Here is a 19483-nt window from a genome sequence, read left to right as displayed (position 1 = left end):
GTGTTAAATTTTTAGATGTGAACATGGTATGTGGTTATTTATTTAAAGGAGGTTATATTTTGGGGATTATATTAAAATATTTGTAGATGAAATGATCTGATACTTGGCATTTGCAGCAAAATAATCTACAGAATGAGGATTGGATAAGGGTTGAGAAAAACAAGACTGGCTGTGTTTTGATGACTATCAAGTTTCAGTGATAAGTCAATCAATTTTATTATACTATTTTCCTTGTGCATATATTTGCAAATTTCCATAATACACATTTTAGAAACACACTCCTATTCTTGGTCCCAAAGACCAAACACAGATCTGAGAGAGGAATACTATGGGTAGGGATTAGACGTATAGAGAGATCTATAAGTTACATCTCTCTCTATTATTATTCATAATTAATTCTATTTATTTTGTGTCTAAAATGTGCCATCAGTCTTTAAGCACTTCACCTATTTTTAACTGATCTAATCATCCCAGCAATCCTGGGAGGTAGGTACTATTGTTCCCACTTTAGAGATGAGGTCACTGAGGCATAGGAGTTAAGTAAGCTGTTCCAGGTCACACTGCTAGTAATGACTGAGTCAGGCATCCAGTGGCAGCAGCCTTGTTCCAGAATGCACACTGTCAACCACTAGTTGAAATGCTTAGATATGTGTCACAGAAATGAGAGTAGTAATTTTAGGAGCCAGAAAGGCTAACGTCTATTCTGAGCACTTATCTGTGGCGTGGGCTGTACTAAATATTTTATGTCGACTATCTTTAATTCAAGGCAATTCTATAGGAAAGTCTTATTCTTTTCACTTTGCAATGGAGGAAAACAAAACTCAAAGAGATAAGTAGCTCCCTCATCCGTGATCATTCAGATAGACCCTGGCAGAGGTAGGGTATTATATAAGTTAGCGGGTGCAGAGTCACAAAGCACCCAACACTTAAGGGCTTAACATAAGAGCCATGTTCGTTTGGCTCCTGACTGCAGGTGGCCAAGTTAGGCTGGGCTCAGTTGGGTGGTTCTTCTAGCCTTGGCTGGCATCCCTTATGGGTGTTATCAGCTGTATGTTGGCTGGTGGCTCTGATTGTGAGAGTTGGCCAGCTGTTGAGAGGAGCATTTCAGTTTTACCCCGAAGAGTCTTGTCTTCTAATGGGCTGACTTGGACTTGTTCTTATAGTGAGGCATGGGTCCAAGAGCAAGATATCACTTCTACCAAATTCTATGGCTCAAGACCCATCACAAGGCCAGCCCAGATTCAAGGAGTAGAAAAAATAGACTCTGAATCTTGACAGGAGGATCTGGTGAGTTGCATTGGGAATGGAGTAGATTAAGTGAAGGAGAGAAGATCGGGGCCATTTTTGCAATTAATCCACCACCAGCATAAACCCAGCTCTGAGTAACTTGAAAGAATCACATACCTTTCCCTCATTGGGGGTTCTACTGCCAGTTTGGATTCCTTATTACCAGCCTGGTCTGAACTTTTCTAAGTCAGAATTCTCTATCTGGCTCAATTCTGAGCACTAAGCCAGTGCATGCTTGGAGCAAGATACCAAAGGTTTGCTGCTGTGACTTGCCAGAGGATGGGATTACACCCTGGGAGGGCAGAAGACTGGATGCCATGGGAAAGAAGAGCATTAACAAAAAGCCCCAGTTACCAGGTAATGAGAGATTCTCGACCAGTAACAACAGCAATGCAGCCGTAATAGAATTTCAATGAGATAAATTCCACTTTCTGCCCAAGTTTAGCCACTCAGGGAAGAAACAATTATCTTGTGAAAATGGAGCACTCTCCCTATATTATCCCTTCATTAAAATATTCAAATGAAGGTAACAACACCGTTATAAGCTCATTTATAAAGAAAAATAACATTAATGCATTTAACGCTAATGCATTTACCTCACAGCGCTTCCCAGAGATGGTAAAATGTGAAGTTTATAAAATGTTCAGTGATGTTGAACTTGGATTGCAACCTAATGCTTGAATTGCTACATTTAACATTAAAAGCATGTTATTAATCTTCAATTTAGGTAGAATAATTTTCACTCACTGTGCAGGAAGGAAAAACCCAGTTATGATGGGATTTCATTCAGATCAAATTTGCTTTAATTGCAATTCTATTAAATTAGAAATAGACATTTTATCCTGATACGATTCTTTGATGTCTTTAGTTTTAATGCTAATAAAAGCATTATCACCACAGGTGTGAGCTGCATTATGTACAATAATTAGGGCTTAAATTAAAGATGTGTCAAGCTACCCAAAAGTAATTTGGAAAACGAATGCAAAAGAAATAAACCAGGTGAAACTTTGGGGGCAGTTTAGTTCCCCACACTTTTGCCAACATCAGTTTCTCATTATTATTATTATTATTTTTTTTTTTTTACTTAAGAATAACAATGATACTGTTAAGAAAAATGCCTTCAAGACATGGTTAAACAAAGTGCTGTAGAGCAATTGAGCGGAGCATTTTGCAGACAAAGAAAGGCATTGAAGAAGAATGTTTAATCAAATGACGAAACACAAGCAATGCCTGTTAAGTAAAGGAGAAGTCATAAATTAGTGTGTGTAGTACACTGTATTTATAAAATATGCATAGAAAAGTCTGGGAGGAAATACAACCCCATGTTAATTAGTTATTAGTCATCTTTAAGTGGGGGATTCTTTTTTATACTGTTTTGATTCTGTTCTATAATCCTTTTTTTTATAATTAACAAATATTTTGTATTAGGGGAAATCATAAGAACGAAATTTATTCAGTGTGACTGAGCTTGTCATAATTAAAGATTGCATCATGTATCTTTGTCAGATCTAAACACTGAGATGATTTCAGGCAGATAACACCCTCTGCGGGGGTGAATGAATGAATGAATGCATATATGAATACATGAGGGGTTGGAATTCATTATGTAGCTAACAGGAAGGTGGCCAGAAATTACAGCTTTGACTTTTGTTTTTCCTGTGAAGACCTCTCTCTAGAATCTCAATCTCTTTGTTTTACAGAAATATATTAAAGGAGGGATGGTCAGCTATGACCCAATTATTCTCTTCTCCAAAATGGATGAAATTTGGGGACAGAATCAGAAGATGTGAACTTAGCCTCGATGCCTCAGATAAGAGATGGCTACGTCGTTCTGTTCGCACAGAAGTAAATTAACCTAGTTACGGAGATATAGCATTAGACTGCTGGATTTCTTTTTTGCTAACCTTTGTTAAATATTTTATTTGTGTTTGTACCCACTGTGTGTCAGGGAACAGACCATATGCTGTTGGGAAGGCAGAGACAAATGGAGAAGTTTCCTGCCCTCAGGGTGACATGGAGCAGAGAATAGGGACCAATCCAAGCGCCACCAGTCACTGACTGAGTAGCAAATGACTTGCCATCCCCCAGCTCCAATATCCTCATCTCTAAAATGAGAAAAATAATAACATGCCACTGGGTTTTCTAACACTTAGACCAGATACTATAAAAATAAGCTGACACATAGTAAGCACTCAGAAAGAAGGTACCCATCCTCATGACAGAAAAAGATTTATAATGAAATACCACAAAAGGCAAAGTCAATATACTAACGTGCATTGCATCTGATTTAGGTTGCGTTTAACTGATTTTCACATCCACCTGGTTCTGTCTTCTTAGGACAAAGGGGGCCTTCTGTGTTTTTAGGAATGTAATTATCTCAAGAGCGGTTGCAATGACTTGGGATGAGGTTTGGGTGCTATTATGAGGATATGTTGCTGGGCACTCATATTTCTCATCACTGCCATGCTCATTACCCCTTCTCCTCTCTGAATCTTCAAGAGAATTCTCTCATGATTGGAGAAGGGTGTATTTGTTATCTAGTGCTGTTCAACAAGTTATTCCAAAATGTAGATGCTCAAAACAACACATGTTTATTATCTCCTAGTTTCTGTGGGTCAAGAATCAGGGCTTAGCTGAGCTGAGCCCTTGATTGAAGTCTTGCAAACTGCAACTCAGAGTGTTGGCCAAGGCCTGGGAGTCTCATCTCAAGGGCAAAGATTCACTTCCAAGTCCACTCCCATGCCGCAGGTGGCAGGATTCAGATCCCTGTGGCTGTTGGTTGTAGGTCACCTCAATTTCTTGCCACATGGGCTCTCCAGAAAGCAGCTCACAACATGATTTTTGGATTTATCAGAGTGAGGGAGAGAGACAGACACCAAGGGAGGACTCTGTCATTGAATCTTGGAAGTGATATTCCATCACTTTGTCATATTGTACTCAGTAGAAGCCAGAATTTAGGTGCAGCCCACACTCAGGAGGTCAGAGATGGGAGAGAGAGGTTTATGCAAGGACGTGGATCCTAGGAGGTAGGTACCACTGGAGGGGTCATCTTAGATAGCTGTCATCCACAATGAGGATGAAAGGATCACTCAGGTAATATTTGAGGTTGCACCTTACCTGTCCTAATTTCAGGACCACAGGAAAGGCTGGATTGGATCTTGAGGTCTAAATGGTGACTCCTGTGTTCTTCCCAGTGATTTGGAGTCTGGAGGCCAATATGCTCTGATAAACTGCAGAACAAGAGGACAGAAAGCTAGCTAGGTCATAGACGGTGACCTTAACAAGTCAGCCCACCAGCTGCGTGTCCGAGAAAGTGTGGAAAATATGAAGAGCTGATCTCTGCTCAGCATTCTCAGTGTGCACAGAAGGCTGGGACACGCGTGCGTGCACGCACACACACACACACACACACACACACACACACACACACACACACACACAATGTGCCAGCCTTTATTCTGTGTGCTTTACAACAACTCTGTGAAGTCATTACTATTATTATCACCATCCCAATCCTACCAATAAGGAAAGTGAACCCCAGGGACAATAAGTCTCGTGGCCCAAGCACATTCAGCTAATACAGTAGCTAGGCTGGGATGCCAGATGAAACCCCCTTCTGATGGCTATGGCATAACGTTTCTCTAAAGCCCAGTAACTCTACCCAGTGTCCACTGAAAGTTCTAGGCTGTGGTTCATAAACATTAGCAGAGAAGCAAAAAGTGACTGGGCAGAGACAGATGCAACCAGGAGAGGGAAGATACTGTCTGTTCCTCCCAGCTGCCACCACTCCCTGCAGTCCTTAAAATATTTAAGGAGCACATAACATTGCCTTTTCTCACCTCATAACACCTCGCACAGTGCCTTGCACACAGAAAGCTCATTATGTGACAATTCAGTGGTTTTGCTTTTTTCACCCATGTTGGCCAGAGGCTGGGGCATCGTGGGTCTCAGCAGGGCAGCCCTGATAAGCATCAGCTCTGGCACCTGACACACCTGAGTTCAAATTCTGGAATCCCTACTTAGTTTGTGTGGCTTGACTTTCCTTATCAGATCCCAAGTTTCCCATCATTAGGATGAAATGCTAGTGTCTCCTGGTGGGCTTGTCACGATGTTCCCATCATAATGTGTGCCAAGAGCCGATTAATACCAGAGCCAGGGGCTCTGTGAGAGGTAGCTGGTTTGATTCTTATCAGCCGTCATCTGGGTTTTAAATGGACTTGGCTTCTACTTTACAATCCGACTCTCCCCGTGTGATTTTCAAAAATGTCAATGTTCCCCACTTTAAAAGGTAGAACCTTTGTGTCCTGCACTGAAATGGCATAATGTTTCAATCTATTATTTAAAGTAGGTTGACAATAGCTACGTAAAATCCCCCACCCTACATCTCAGTAGCTTTGTAAATATTTTTTTTTCTCTTTCCTGTAAATCAGAAGTGAATCGGGGGCCTACCTGGGCATCTCTCCTCCAGGCAGCCGCATGGGGACCCAGGATCTTCCTGCACTGTGGCTGCATCACCCCAGGGCTCTTGGCTTCCACCCACATGGGTGGGATTAATAGGGCTCAGCGGATCATCCTGGAGGCTCTAGGATCCAGGCTTCAAAGCAACTTACACCCTCTCTGCTCGTATTCCTTTGGCCAAAACTAGACACATGGTTTTACGTAGATGCAAAACGGCTGAGGAGCACAGTTTGGGGTGTGTCTCTGGCCTCCTCCATTACAGGAAACTGGGTGGACAGAAGATGCAAAGGACTCCAAGTGAACATTACCTTAATCTTATGACATGCACAGCCACGTTTACCATTTTTTGGTTCTTATTATATGGTCTTACAACTATCATTTTAAGGGCTGCATAAATAGTCTAGGCCATGTTCTAATTTTCTTAATCATTCTCCTATCGTTGGGCAAACAATTAGGATCATGCTAATCCTCTTCCCTGGAACGTTACAACTTCATCCTTTGAACACAGATAATGGCGAAACGCCTGCTTCCGTCACAGGTGCACTGCTGCGCAGTTACAAGCCAAATACCAAAATCAGCCCGTGTAACTCTCATGCCTCCTTAAGCAAAGGAATATTCACATTCCCAGAGGCTGGCCTGACAGTTCCTACCCTGGGTTCATTGCCTCTGAATTAGAAGGGGAGAGTTAGATATGTGCCTGAGTCAAATTAGACTTGACTTGGATTATATTTTCTTCCATAGCTGCAAACCATCTCTATTATAATGTTCAGTGGCCAGTGTCAGGGAAGAACAGCCATGGTTTCGAATGATCGCATGGCTCAAAATCAGAGCGTGGTAATGCTTCCCAGCAAAACTCACCCCTTTCAGCGGTGTCGCACACACCGTAACTGCAGTCTTCGATGGCGTGGGATTGCAGAGAGCGTGCAAATAAAATGCAGATTTGCTTCCATTTCATTCCATTCCAACAGCCGTTATTCATAACAGCTTAATGTGCAGCCACTGCATTTCCCAAATGCAATGTGTGGAGGGTTTTGTGCAGTTAAAATTGGTTTTATAGGCAAGGGAAATGCCACCAGCTCTGCAAAATTGTTGCTACCCTTTCACTATCCTGGATTTAGCTCTCTAGGATGAGTATTCAGATCCTGGAATAGTTGTCGCCTCCGTTATGCAAAATCCACACTACCAGAGTCAGGATTATGCTCGGCAATTCACACACACAAACGTGCGCGCACACACACACACGAAGAGCAGCTTATATAACCCCATAAATTAAATATGAAGCCTCTTTGTGCTTTCAGAAAAATCAGAGAGAATCAAAGGCTTGGACAAATTCTTACTCTGCTTGGAGACTTTGTTGCCCTTGTAAGCCTCTGCATCTTGAGTCCTGATGTTACTCACATCCCTTTTCTATGCTGTGCAGGTTTCTGCATGCGAAGGGTTAATCACACGTGGCTTTTAACTCCACTTTAGGGCACTTTACGAAAGACCTGTCTACCGAAATCTAAGCATCATGGCGAGTATTGGGAAAGGAGGAATTGGAGGCTTTTTTTTTTTTTTTTTTTTTTTTTAAACCCAGCATAGCTCTTTGAAGGCAGTTCATTGTATGACTGCTCCGGTTTCCAGTGGTGAGACAACAGGCGTCCAACAGGGAGACAAGTGGAGTCATTGCCGAGTGGTATTGGAGACCCATTGGTCAGAACATACCTTCATATATAAAGAATCTGTATCTATATGCTGTCTTTCATATATAAAGATTATGTTCTGACCCACTGAGTTTAGCACTGATTTTCCAGGATTGTACCTGGATTTGGGTGATCCATTTTACTCATCTTCACTTTTCAGACCGATGGCCCCTGTTTACCTTCCCTCAGTTTGGCAGTTTAATTTTCAGACTTTGGGTTATGCCTGTGTATTCCTGACATTTGCCTCCATCATTCAGAAACCATTTTGGTATTCAACAATCCTTTGAACTAAAGTTTCCTGATGAAAGCACCACCTCAGATTGTTTCATGAGCAGGGAGCATGTCCAAGGACCCCAACACAGTGACATGGCATGTGGTCCTTTCTAGAGTCCACATTGGGGAATGTCAGTGGGATGGAGATGGACAAGGCACAGCATCCCCACAGTTGCCACACAGCTGGTTTTGCTGAAAGCAGCTCAGACCATAGCATAGTGGCAGCTCCCCCATCATTCTCGGAGTGGGACATTAAAGTGAGACGTGCATAATCAAGTAATTTTGATTCATTTTTGGGGAAGCGATGCCATTTAGCGAAATCCAGTAAATTGTCCCTTTCAGCACTAATAACATGTTCTGAGCTTTCCCCGCTAGACGTGGTGTAATGGTAATATAATAGGATTGCTATGGCAATTAAGTGATTGCATATTTTTGGGCAATGGAGGGCATCCACCGGGGCACAAACCATTAGTAAAATGGAAATGTTGTCACAGGATTGGTTGGGATCTGGCTCAGGAATTGGGGACACACACCACCATCCATTTTATTTTCCAAGAAATTTGGAGGTGGGTTTATAATATCACTGGGCTCCACTGTTCACACTGGGGTTGTACTGGGAAGAGTCCAATAGAGTCTTTACTTAGCAAGTGACCATCATCACCATTAAAGCCTTTAACAAATCTTTATCTGCACAGATGCTGGACAAAGTAGATTATTGGATTTGCTTTCTGCTGGCTGAAGGGCAGTTTGAAGGAGGACATTCCATACCTTGTAAACACCAGTGATTCCTTTGTTTACAGAAAAGTGTATGATTTCCGTTTCGGAAAGTTTCTAGGGATCTCCTTATCCATGCCCCCCACTCCCCACCCCTCCCCCCCCACGTACATACCAATTACCATGTAAGAGTAATAGATAAGAAGACATTATCCCCATTTCACAGACGAGGATGCTGATTTCTGATGACCAGTCCCTGTTCAGCTTAAGTCCATAGCACTGTGCATTGCTGAAGAAGGGACACCTGAGGTTGGAAACTCTGGACTGTTAGGTCCCCCTCCCCAAACCAAGCGACCTGCTGTCAGTGAATTTGTTCTTTCTTTTTCATGTTTTCAGTTGGCATTACAAGGATTGGTTAAGGTGGTTGTTAGTACATGGGTGATTGCTATACATTGTTCTGTGCTCTTTGTTATGTCTAAAACTTTGCGTAACGACAGATGACCAATAATAGAATTAATTGATTGCCAAAAGTGGAGATAACAACCTTGGAGAATCTTCTAGTCATATTGAATGTAGAACGTGAATAGTATATATTATGGAATTTAGTAAGTGCTCATTTCTGTGTTCCCATTTTTGTTGTTGTTGCTCGTATTATAACCTTTGGAGGAGTGGTAGTGAGACAGTGACTATAAGGTCTTCACCTCCTGCCTTTTACTCCTGGACCCATCGGAAAGACTAGAGCCTCGTAGGTAGGATTAAAGACCCCATTTGCTTTTGCTTGGTGGGGTCTTTGTACAGGCTGTGCCTCCTACACAGAACCCTTCTCTCCACTGTCATCCATCTCCCCAAAGCACCCCTGTTCTTCCTCCAAGACTCTCCAGCAAGTTCACAATCTGTCATAAACACAATCTATCACAGAGCTATTAACAGCGCAGGCACCATGATGCACAGAATCTCTACTCCACACGCCAGACCAAGTTGGGTCTCCTTTTAATGTTCTCGGCATGCCTTATACCTTTCTGTTTTTATTGTGGTAAAATACACATATCATAAAATTGACCATTCTAACCATTTTGAAGTGAACAATTCAGTGGCATTTAGTACATTCATAATGTTGTACAACCATCACCACCATCTAGTTCCAGAATTTTATGACCCCGAAAGGAAACCATATGCCCATTAAACAGCCACTCCCCATTCCTCCCTCCTCCATTCCCTGATAACTACTAATATGCTTTCTCTGTCTACAAGTTTGCCTAGTCTGCATATTTCCATACAGATGGAATTGTATAATATAATTGTATGTATGGCTCCTTGCACTTAGAATACTGTTCACAGGATTCTTCTGTGTTATAACATGGATTGGTACTTCTTTCCTTTCAAAGGACACCACCAAGAGAGTAAGAAGACAGTCCATAGAACTGTAGAAAATATTTGCAAATCATATGACCGATAAGGATCTAGTATCCAGAATATATAAAGAACTCTTACAACTCAACAACAAAAAGACAAGCACATGAAGAGATGCTCAATGTTATGAGTCATCAAGGAAATGCAGATCACACCTTTCTTTAAAAACCCCATCACACTTTGTACTTACTGATGTCATTCTTTGATTAAGATCTGTGTCCTCCACTGGACTGAAGTTTCCAAAAGAACTGGAACCATATCTTTGTTAATTGTTGTCATCCTAGCACAGAGTTTGGCATGAAAGGATTGGACAAGGAGAAACCAAAAAGCTTTAGGAGGTCCAAAAAAGAATAATGTCAACTTTTGCAAATTATGGAAATACTACATGGAGTTGGTGGATGTCACATTCATGTTCAAGGGAAGCAGCAGTTTTCCTCTGACCTCCTCTCCTAGATCTCCAGACTCTGAGACGTCATGATTTGGCGATTTCTGTCGTTGCTGATGGTGGTTTTGAGCTACCCTGTGCTTACTGACTGCCTACTACAAGTGAGGCATTGCGCTATCTGCCAAAGATGTGACTATGAGTTCATAAAATTTAAGTTTTACGTGGAGCTTTAGGCACAGATCTCACTCTCCCAGTTTGCGTAGGAAGGAACTAGGCTCAGAAAACCCCTTAAATTAATGATTCAAGGACCTCTGACTAGGACCAAGAACTTGTGTGTCCAGTCCATCCTTCATTTCTCGACAGCCTGTGCATTCCCTGCATGAAACGCAGGGCTCAGAGAATGGGAGATGTCAAAAGTCACTTAATGAAGAGTTGATGGTTATGAAGGAAGGAGGAAGGGAAGGGAAGAAATAAAGGAAAGAATGATTAAAGTTTGGACACTCATTGTTTCTTCAGATGGATAGAATGGTACCAATAGCTAATATTTATTGAGTCCTTGCTGTCTGCCAAGCATTGTGAGGAGCACTTCACTATCATTGTCTCACTGACTCTATACATCTCCTATAGGATGTAAGCACTATTTAAGTATTATCATTCCTGTTTTGAGGAAGAGGAAATGTAGGCACAGGGACTTGATTAACTGGCTCAGGGCCAGCCAGATGGCAGTGAATGGAACCAGGATTTGAACTCAGGGATTCCACATCCAGTGACCATGTCCCTACCATTGGCTATAGGTGCCTCCAAAGTAGAGTACAGCCCAGGGTTCCTGCCCCTGCATTCAGAGGCCTTAGACTTTGTAACACTTTGTAGAAACAAATGTTTTCTGTTCCTGCTGTCCTTGCTACAAATTTCCAGCAGCACACCAGGAAGGCAGAGGCTGCCCTGCTCCCCTCAGTCGGCTCATCGGGAAGAATTTCCTACCATCCTGATGAGTGAGAAGCAAAACGACGTGCCCGTCCATCATGAATTGCTCTGAAGGCTCCAACAGTGGACAGAGATAAGAGCCAGTAGCTGGGGAGTGTCCAAGGGGCCGCCATCCTGGAAGAGTGGACAATTTCTTGGGCTGCAGAGACCTTCGAATGAGATGCTGCCAGGAGAGCAGGAAGAACACAGGGGAAGAGAGCTGTGTCCCAAGCCCTGCTCTGTGCCTGGATCAGAGATGGTCACAGCTGAGCAGCACCACACACCAGTGCCGACCTCAAGGACCCTTGTCACTGTCCTCGCCATGTGCACGATCTTCCTTCAGATCTTTGCGTCACTGGTCCCACTTATCCCCCAGATCTTGTTTGAAATACCACATCTTCCTAGAGTTCTTCCCAAGACCTCTGATCAACAGTAATGACCCCTCTCCATAACTCAGTAGCGCATTAACCTGTGTCATGTTTTTCATAGCACTGACCATCATCTGAAAATATCTCCTTTATTCTCTTGTCACTTTGCTCAGTGGTTCATTCCTCTCTGTGTATCATCTGTAATTACTTTTCATGGTCATTGCTGGCACCTAGAACAATACTTGATATATGTTGAGAAAAGGAAGGAAGAAAGGAATGAAGGAAGGAAGAGAAGAAGGAAGGAAAGAAGGAAGAAAGGAAAAGGAAGGAAGAAGAGGAACTTGAGTGATAATCAACTTTACATTGTTTGGCGGAAGCCATTGAGGCACAGAGAGGTTAACTGGCATGCCCAAAGTCACACAGCAAGTGAATAGGAGAGTCAAGGTTTAAACTCATATCTATCTGACTCAACAGCTTCTACTTTTTCCTGTGATCTCTCACTGCCTTAATGGTTATCATTCTCACAGGGATGAAGGTTTCCTGAAATATTATTCCTACGTTCTGCATTGAAAGTGAGCCCACCATTTCTCTGGCTTCTTCCCTCCTCTGGATATTTTCTTATATCAACTTGAGCATTGTTGCCGCTGGCTTTTTCTACAAGCGTTTGACGCTAACAGAAGAGAAATGTTTCTTGTTCCAGTCCATCCCCTATCCCTCACCCAAAGCAGTCTTTGGAAAAAAGAATGGATACCTAAGGTTCTCACTCTGCACACCGCCACTGCTTCCCATATTTGTTTAACAACAGCATGTTGTTATTTTTAGGATGAACACCCAAGGAGGGAAGCCATAGGTGTTTGAAGAAAGTTACCATCTAGACAATCTCTCTCCCTTAGATGAGTTTTTGCTTTATTCTAGACACTCAAAACCCTCAAGTAAGTATTCAATGTATTCAAAACATTCAAGTAAGAAAAGCAGCGCATCTTTGATCATTTGAAAATACTCACTAAAAAGAAAAAAAAACTTAATTGAAGAAGAATCGTGAAGTCCTCTTGATCGCTATGAAAACATAGCCAATTATCAAGACAATTTCCAGATAACCCCAAAGCTTGTATAAATGTCTTTTAGCGCTGGGAGAGTAAAACTAAATATTTACTACATGCCAAACAAAATTAAGATTTATCTGGCACCAAAGGAAAAAAGAGAAAGCTACTTCTGCAAGCTGAAATCCCACCGCTACAAAGAGAAGCAGGGCCTTTTGAAAGGAAAACGTTTTAACCGTGTTTACAAGGGTCATTTCCATGTTTTTGAAACTCTGCTGTTAAATAATGCATGTTTCTCAAGTGAAAAAATAAAGCAGCTAAGTACTGTCTTCTCGAAGAAAGTCTAGGTGAAAGAGAAGACTGAACCCACTGGGGCAGTGGTGCCTTCCTTCCCGAGAGAGGATGGAGAGGAGCAGGGTGTTGGGCCGTGGGGGCTTATACAAGATCTGTAGGCTTTTTTTGGTCTCTTCAGGCAGTTGGGCTGCAGGGAGGCAGGGATAGGGCTGCAGAGCAGGTAGCGTGCTGGCTTGGGAGCGAGACACACTGTGGCCCCCACTCCCAGCTCACTCACTTTCTTCCAGGCACATTCTTTAACTCTAGCTGCCGCCTGACTAGGGATAGTTGCTTAGCTCTCAGAGCATCAGGGGAAGAACAACTTAAATAGCTTGTGTAAAGCATGGTGCCTTGTGTGTAGTACCCACTCGAGAAGGATGAACTATTGCATTAGTAGTAGTAGGGGCAGCAGGGTAAGACTAGCCAAGACAGCAGTGATCGCCAGATACCCCACGTGCCCCTCTGTGTGTCCCAGTGACCACTGCAGGCGGGTCTGGGCCATGTGACCCACTCTGGCGAACGGGTGACATGCTGAAGTTACGTGAGTCACTTCCAGTAAGAGGGCGCAGGTTTCTAAAGTGCCCTCCCCTCCTGGTGTGGAATCCAGGAAGCTGTGCTGAGATAGTGGCTTCACCAGATGGTAGCGTCTCCATGAGTTTGGTTTCTGAGGGACTATGTAGAGAGTAGTCCTCCCCCTGCCCGCCACCACTGACTACGAGGGACAGAGAGCGTGAGTGGGACATACATCTTTGTTGTTGGGCCACTGGGATTCTGGGTTAATTTGTCACCACAGCAGTTAACCTGGTGCCTAACATGATTGATTATTATTTTTCTTATCATTTCTTGATCAAAGCAGGAGGGGGCCAAAAACCCTTGGGGAAGTCGGGGGGGAGAATTCTTAAAGCTGGCTTGCATAGAGACACATTTTTATTAACAATATCTTCTGTCTATATATATTCTATGTAATATATCTTCTGTCTATATATATTCTATGTAATATATCTATAAAATATCTATATCATCTGTAGATAAATGTTTTTACCCAACTCTTAATTCTTGCTGGTGTATGGGTTTTACCAATCCTTGTGAGCGACCTTAAACAATTTCTGAAATTAGGAAGGAAGGTATGTATTTCCTCCCAATGCATTCTTGGAACTGCTGCTTTTTTGGATTTCTAAAATGCCACCTTGCCCCTGCCAGACACCCACTGTTCCCATTTCTATGAAGATAAAACACAGTCTCTTCACCTAACAATCAAGGCTGTCTGAGGCCGGCCCCTGCATTCTCATTCCTTTCTAAACACTCCGCTACAGTCATTCAGGCAACTGCTGACATCACTTGCCCATCTCTGCAAGATTCAGGAACTCTGAATGTCAACATCTCTGCTTTTATCATATCCGCATCCTGAAATGTTCCTCTGGCCTCCTTTCCAACTCTTTAAAAAATAATAGCACAACATTAAAAAACAAACAGACCTACCTAGTGTTTCTTTTCCTTGAAGGAAGAAACCTAAATGAGAAAGGGAGACTTAACTCTTTTTTTTTTAATTGTCCCAAGGATTACAAGGACTTTGCCTTTTTTTTTTAATAGCAGCTTTATTGAGATAGAATTGATCTATTTAAAGTATAACTGTAAATGTTTTTGATCTAGTTACACAGTTGTGCAAATATCAACACCACAGTCAACCTTAGAACATTTTCCTCACCGCCACCTTGCCCTAAAAACATTCACACCTATTAGCAGTCATTCCCTCCCCCGCCCCAAACCCCTAAAAATGGCTACTTTCTGTCTGTATAGATTTGCCTATTCTGGACATTTCATATAAATGGAGTCACAGTATGTGATCTTCCGTGAATGGCCTCTATCATTTAGACTAATGTGTTCAAGGATCACCTATATTGTAATGTGTCAAGACTTAATTCTTTTTGAAGACTGACTAATATTTCACTGCACAGATAAATAAACTGCAGTTTGTCCATTCATCAGATGATGGGCATATGGGTTTGTTTTCACTTTTTTATTATTTTGATTCATGCTAATATGTACACTTGTATAATTTTTTCATAGATGTACATTTTCATTTCTCTTGGGTATAAACCTAGATATGGAACTGCTGGGTTGTATGCTGAGTATGTTTTTGGTGTGTTTTTGGCTGTCGTTGTTGTTAAATTAAAGTGCAATTTATTCTCACTTCCTATGACCCATGTGCGGAGGAGAGGGAAGCACCCCTGGTGCAGACCTCACCACGCTGTCCTTGGTGATGGCAGTTGAGAGAGGAGATACTTTTATCCCAGCAGCCAGAGGGCACTCAGGAGTTCCAGGCTAGAAATGGCAAATGCACTGGAGATGTGTTCTGTTGCCACCTTCTTCTGATGCTCCTTGTGCCTTCACAGGGCCTGCATAGAGCAAGTAGGCACGCATTCTTGATAGTGGGAGAGGTGTGTCCTGCTGCTTGGGAGGCCAGTGTTCACATTTGGGGTCCAGATGGAACAAACCCCTCCCTCTGCACCCGGATAATAAGGATGATCATGAAGATACTTGGCATCATCACCATCACTTGCATAAACACCTTCTACGTAACCAGCCTGTTCAGTATGAACCCACTCAACCTTCAAAATGAACTCAGTAGACGGATATTAATTTTCCTTTTTATGTTTGAGGAGGCTCAGCAATTTAGAAGAGCATGCTGAGAGTCACCCAACTGGTATGTGAACAGAAGTCTCCTGGTTTTCGAGCCTAAGGCTTAACCACCTTACTGTGTTCTACAGCAGCCTGGGTGGAAACTCCAAATATAGCTGTGAACTGAATTAGTGTCCCATGTACGTCCCAGAGTTAGGTGAGTCCCCAGATCTGTCCCTGTTACTGAATGAAGCATGATCCTAAATATGGCTCATTTGTTAAGTCTGGGAAGGTGACAATAGTTACCGCTACGAAAATTGTTTATACATATGTTAAAGTACCTCAGTTATTTTTCAATTTATCAAATGGATGTGACCAAAATCACAAATCGCTGCTTTGCAATTGAAGATTGGAAACATGAAATAACAGAAAAAGACATTTTAAACCAAGTTTATTTTTTTCGGACTCTCTGTAACATCATTCAGATTGTGAAAATTTGATGCGTTCATTGTAGAAGATCATGTCGAAAAGAATGTAGGGAATTTGGAAAAACCAAGGAAGTAAAACCAAAAAAAGGCATCCTTAACCCTACTATCCAGAAACAACCACAGTTCCCATCTCTGTTTGTTTTAAATTCATTGAAAGTGAAATTGGGACCACAGGATAGGCATTAAAGGCCCCGATGCTGGAATCAGACAGCCCTGAACTTGATTTCCAGCTGCTGGCTGTCTGAACTTGGACCAGTTACTTAACCCCCTGAAAATTCAGGGAAGTCGCACCTACCTCTCTGGTTGAGAATTAAATGCCATGATGCATATACAGCGTTTAACGGAGTGTCTGGCACATGGCAAGGGTATGGTCTTTGGTAGCAATTATGTTTAATGACAGTGCTGTATTTTTATTTTACTGTGACCCTCTCCCCTAGATGATTCAATATATATAGATTTTTAAACGTGACTTTATTTTGGTTGCTAGTCTCCCTTATTGATATACCATGACTTATTTAGCCAGTTCCCTAATTAGGTCATGGGTACTTTTGATCTCCCATGAATTAAATCATGCTGCAACTCCGTCTTATTTTAAGACAGCTTTCGGTCGATGCCAGTGTCCTCTGACTCCCATCTTTGGCCACGTCTGGGATATCCCCATTCAGTGGATTCCAGCCCTCTGGGGAAAGACAAGCTGCTTAAGCCCCAAACACAAACCTTCCAATCAAAACAAAAGCAGCCTTTTTATTTTTTCCCCCTAAGCAGAAGCCACGGTGTTTGCTCACTCCGTAGCCCTGCTTTAGCATGGGGGTAATTTGTAGCTTGAATGATTGAGACAAACACTTGGCATGAGACGGAGAGAAGTAGCATGAGTCTGTAATTGGAATATTTTGTCTCATTTATTCTTGATAATGTGCCATATTCCACTCCATCAGCCAGAGGTGATCGCTCACAGAATGCCTTCCACCTGGAATCGGTGCTTATGGAAACCAGATGTGGTGCATTGTTAGACACTATTTTCAAGCGAGGGGGAGCCGTCTCCCTCCACCCACCCTCCTCCCTTTCTCATTCTCTCTCCATTTTTCCTACATTTTTTGTCCTCCCTGGGGTTCTAGTTACATTTATTTGGAGTCTAGGGATGCTGGCCCATTTTTACCAAGTCTCTGGGTTGTCTGTTCTGAATCCACTGCAGGTAGTGATGGGAAGTGGGTGGGCTGGGGTGGGGGCAGGGAAGGATGACACATCTACATGAGTTCAGGCGGCAGCTTCTGGTGAGGCGAGAGCAGGCACTAATCCGCCGTGTGGTCAGAAAGTTCAAATCAAGGAAAACGCTTCTCTTTTGTTGTTTTACAGAACAACATGTATGTTTAAGAAACTATGCTTTCCTCGGTCTCTGCGGGTTACAAAAGGCAGAAAAGGGACTGCATGTGTGACTTCTCCAGGCAGCTTTGTCAAAATGCAATCTGGCAACTTAGATATTTATAGGAACCGACCTAGGGGCTCGTGAAACACTCAGTCCTGTTCCCAGCTCCAAATACCCTGAAACGGAATTTTCAGGGGAGGGGTCTGGGCTCCTGATGATCCTGATGGGGCCAAATTGGGAAACACTGACAGGGAATGGTACAGCTTAACTTTTAAGTGAATCGCTTGGGGCACCTTGAGTAACTGCAGATTGCGATCCTGTAAGTCTGGATGGGGGAAGGGGAGGGGGCTGAGACTGCTTTTTCCTGTACTGGTCCATGGACCGCAGGATGCACAGCACAGTTTAACACCCGCTGCCTGTTTTTGTATTGCCCGTGACCCAAGAACAATTTAAAAATAGAGAAAAGAATAGTATTTCATTACACATGAATATTTTATGAAATTCAGATATCAATGTCCCTGAACAAAGCTTTACTGGAACACAGCCACACCCATTCTTTTTTTTTTTTTCAATACTTTATTACATTGACTCTTTTTCAGTAGCCACGCCCATTCACACAGATTGACTATGGCAGCAGAGTTGAGCTGTGAGCCAGATCCCATGGTCCAAAAAGCCTAAAATGTTTACTCTCTGGCCCTTTACAGAAAATGTTTGCCAGTCCTTGGTCTAGATCTGGAAGCAAAAAGGCAGAGGTGTCTTTAAGGAAATGCATTACTCAGTACAGCTGGGATGTGGGCGATAAGACGGGCAGTCCAGGATGTTGAGTTTGAATATCAATAATGATTCAGAAAATGAATATTACAGTAAAACAGGAGGTGAACTCTGACAAAAAAAAATCCTCCAAATGTTTCTTCTTCCCACCCTTCACCTCCTGACCTCAATTTCTGACTTCGATGACATACATTTGCATAATGGTTTTCTTTTGTTCTTTTTCTTGCCCACTAATTGAATAAGGATGGCTAAAAAAACACCTTCAGGCTCTGACTGAGTTCCAGATGCCTGTAAATAATGGTCTAGGTGAATCAAAGGGAAGCGTGTTTTGTTTGTGTTTGATTTTGCTTTTTCTATGAAGTTCATGGACGTTAAGGGAATCGATGATAGAATTTCTGTAGGTGAGTCTTCACAGAATGGAGTCAAAATTGAACTTAACCTGCTTTTCCTGGAGAGACTTTCTCCATCTCTCTTCACTCTGTGGGTTAAGGATCCTGTTAGTTGGGGCATAGAATGGGTGGAGGAGACTCAGAAAGTTTTGCAAACTTGTATATTCTATGATCTTTACACAAAACTTCTCATTGAAAGGGCATGGAGTAGGGTTTTCTGCCACCAAATTGATTCCTTCATTGTGTTGCCCCAGGATCCTTGTAGCAGAGTTTGGAGACACATTGAGGTGGAGAGCTTTTGTTTTACCTGAAAGCATGAATGTTCACAATGCAGTGAATACAATGATCTGGATCCCCCGGCCAGTTGTAGCTCTTGCCTTCCGGGCCCATCAAAGTATGCTTGGAAAGTATTTGGGCATTTTAAAATTTGACTACTTCTACAGCAAGGGTGTTCTTCCTATCCAAGAAGCTCTGTCATTTCTTCAGCCCACAGCATTATATTTGCTTATTTCTGCACATGTGTGATTTCATGCCAGAGCTCAGAACTCCTGAAAGCTCAGGCAGACACTCTGTTCCTTTCTCCAAGACTGGGATGTCGTCCCTGGCTCTTTCCCCATGTTCCACTAGGGGAAGGTTGAAAACAATCAGGGGAGGAAATATCAGAAGCAAATTCTTCCCAAGTTTTCCCCTTTATAATTATGACAGTGAGCCTGTTTGTGTCTTGTCTCTGAAGTTGGACAAGATGCTCACCAAAGCCTCTTTGTCTCGTCTTCCCAAGGCTCCTCTTTGCTTTGCCAGACTTGAGCTGTGTTTGCCTCTTCCTGCAAAGAGTTTGCAGCCCATGTTCCTTGTGCTGTTGAACCGAAGTTCGTGTACCTGACGCACAGTGAGGCCAAACAAGCCAAAACATGAGGGTTTGGAGCAGAGAGAGGTTTATTGC

General features: G+C 42.6%; 1 long non-coding RNA gene across 1 annotated transcript in view; it reads left to right on the top strand.

Moving 5' to 3' along the window:
* The window catches only part of LOC116657418, a 64600-nt gene that overhangs the window by 30458 nt on the left and 14659 nt on the right, over positions 1–19483 (top strand). The window lies entirely within an intron of this gene.

This window comes from Camelus ferus, chromosome 18, assembly GCF_009834535.1.
Source record: "Camelus ferus isolate YT-003-E chromosome 18, BCGSAC_Cfer_1.0, whole genome shotgun sequence".
NCBI lineage: Eukaryota > Metazoa > Chordata > Mammalia > Artiodactyla > Camelidae > Camelus > Camelus ferus.
This window is presented reverse-complemented; position numbering and strand designations above follow the sequence as displayed.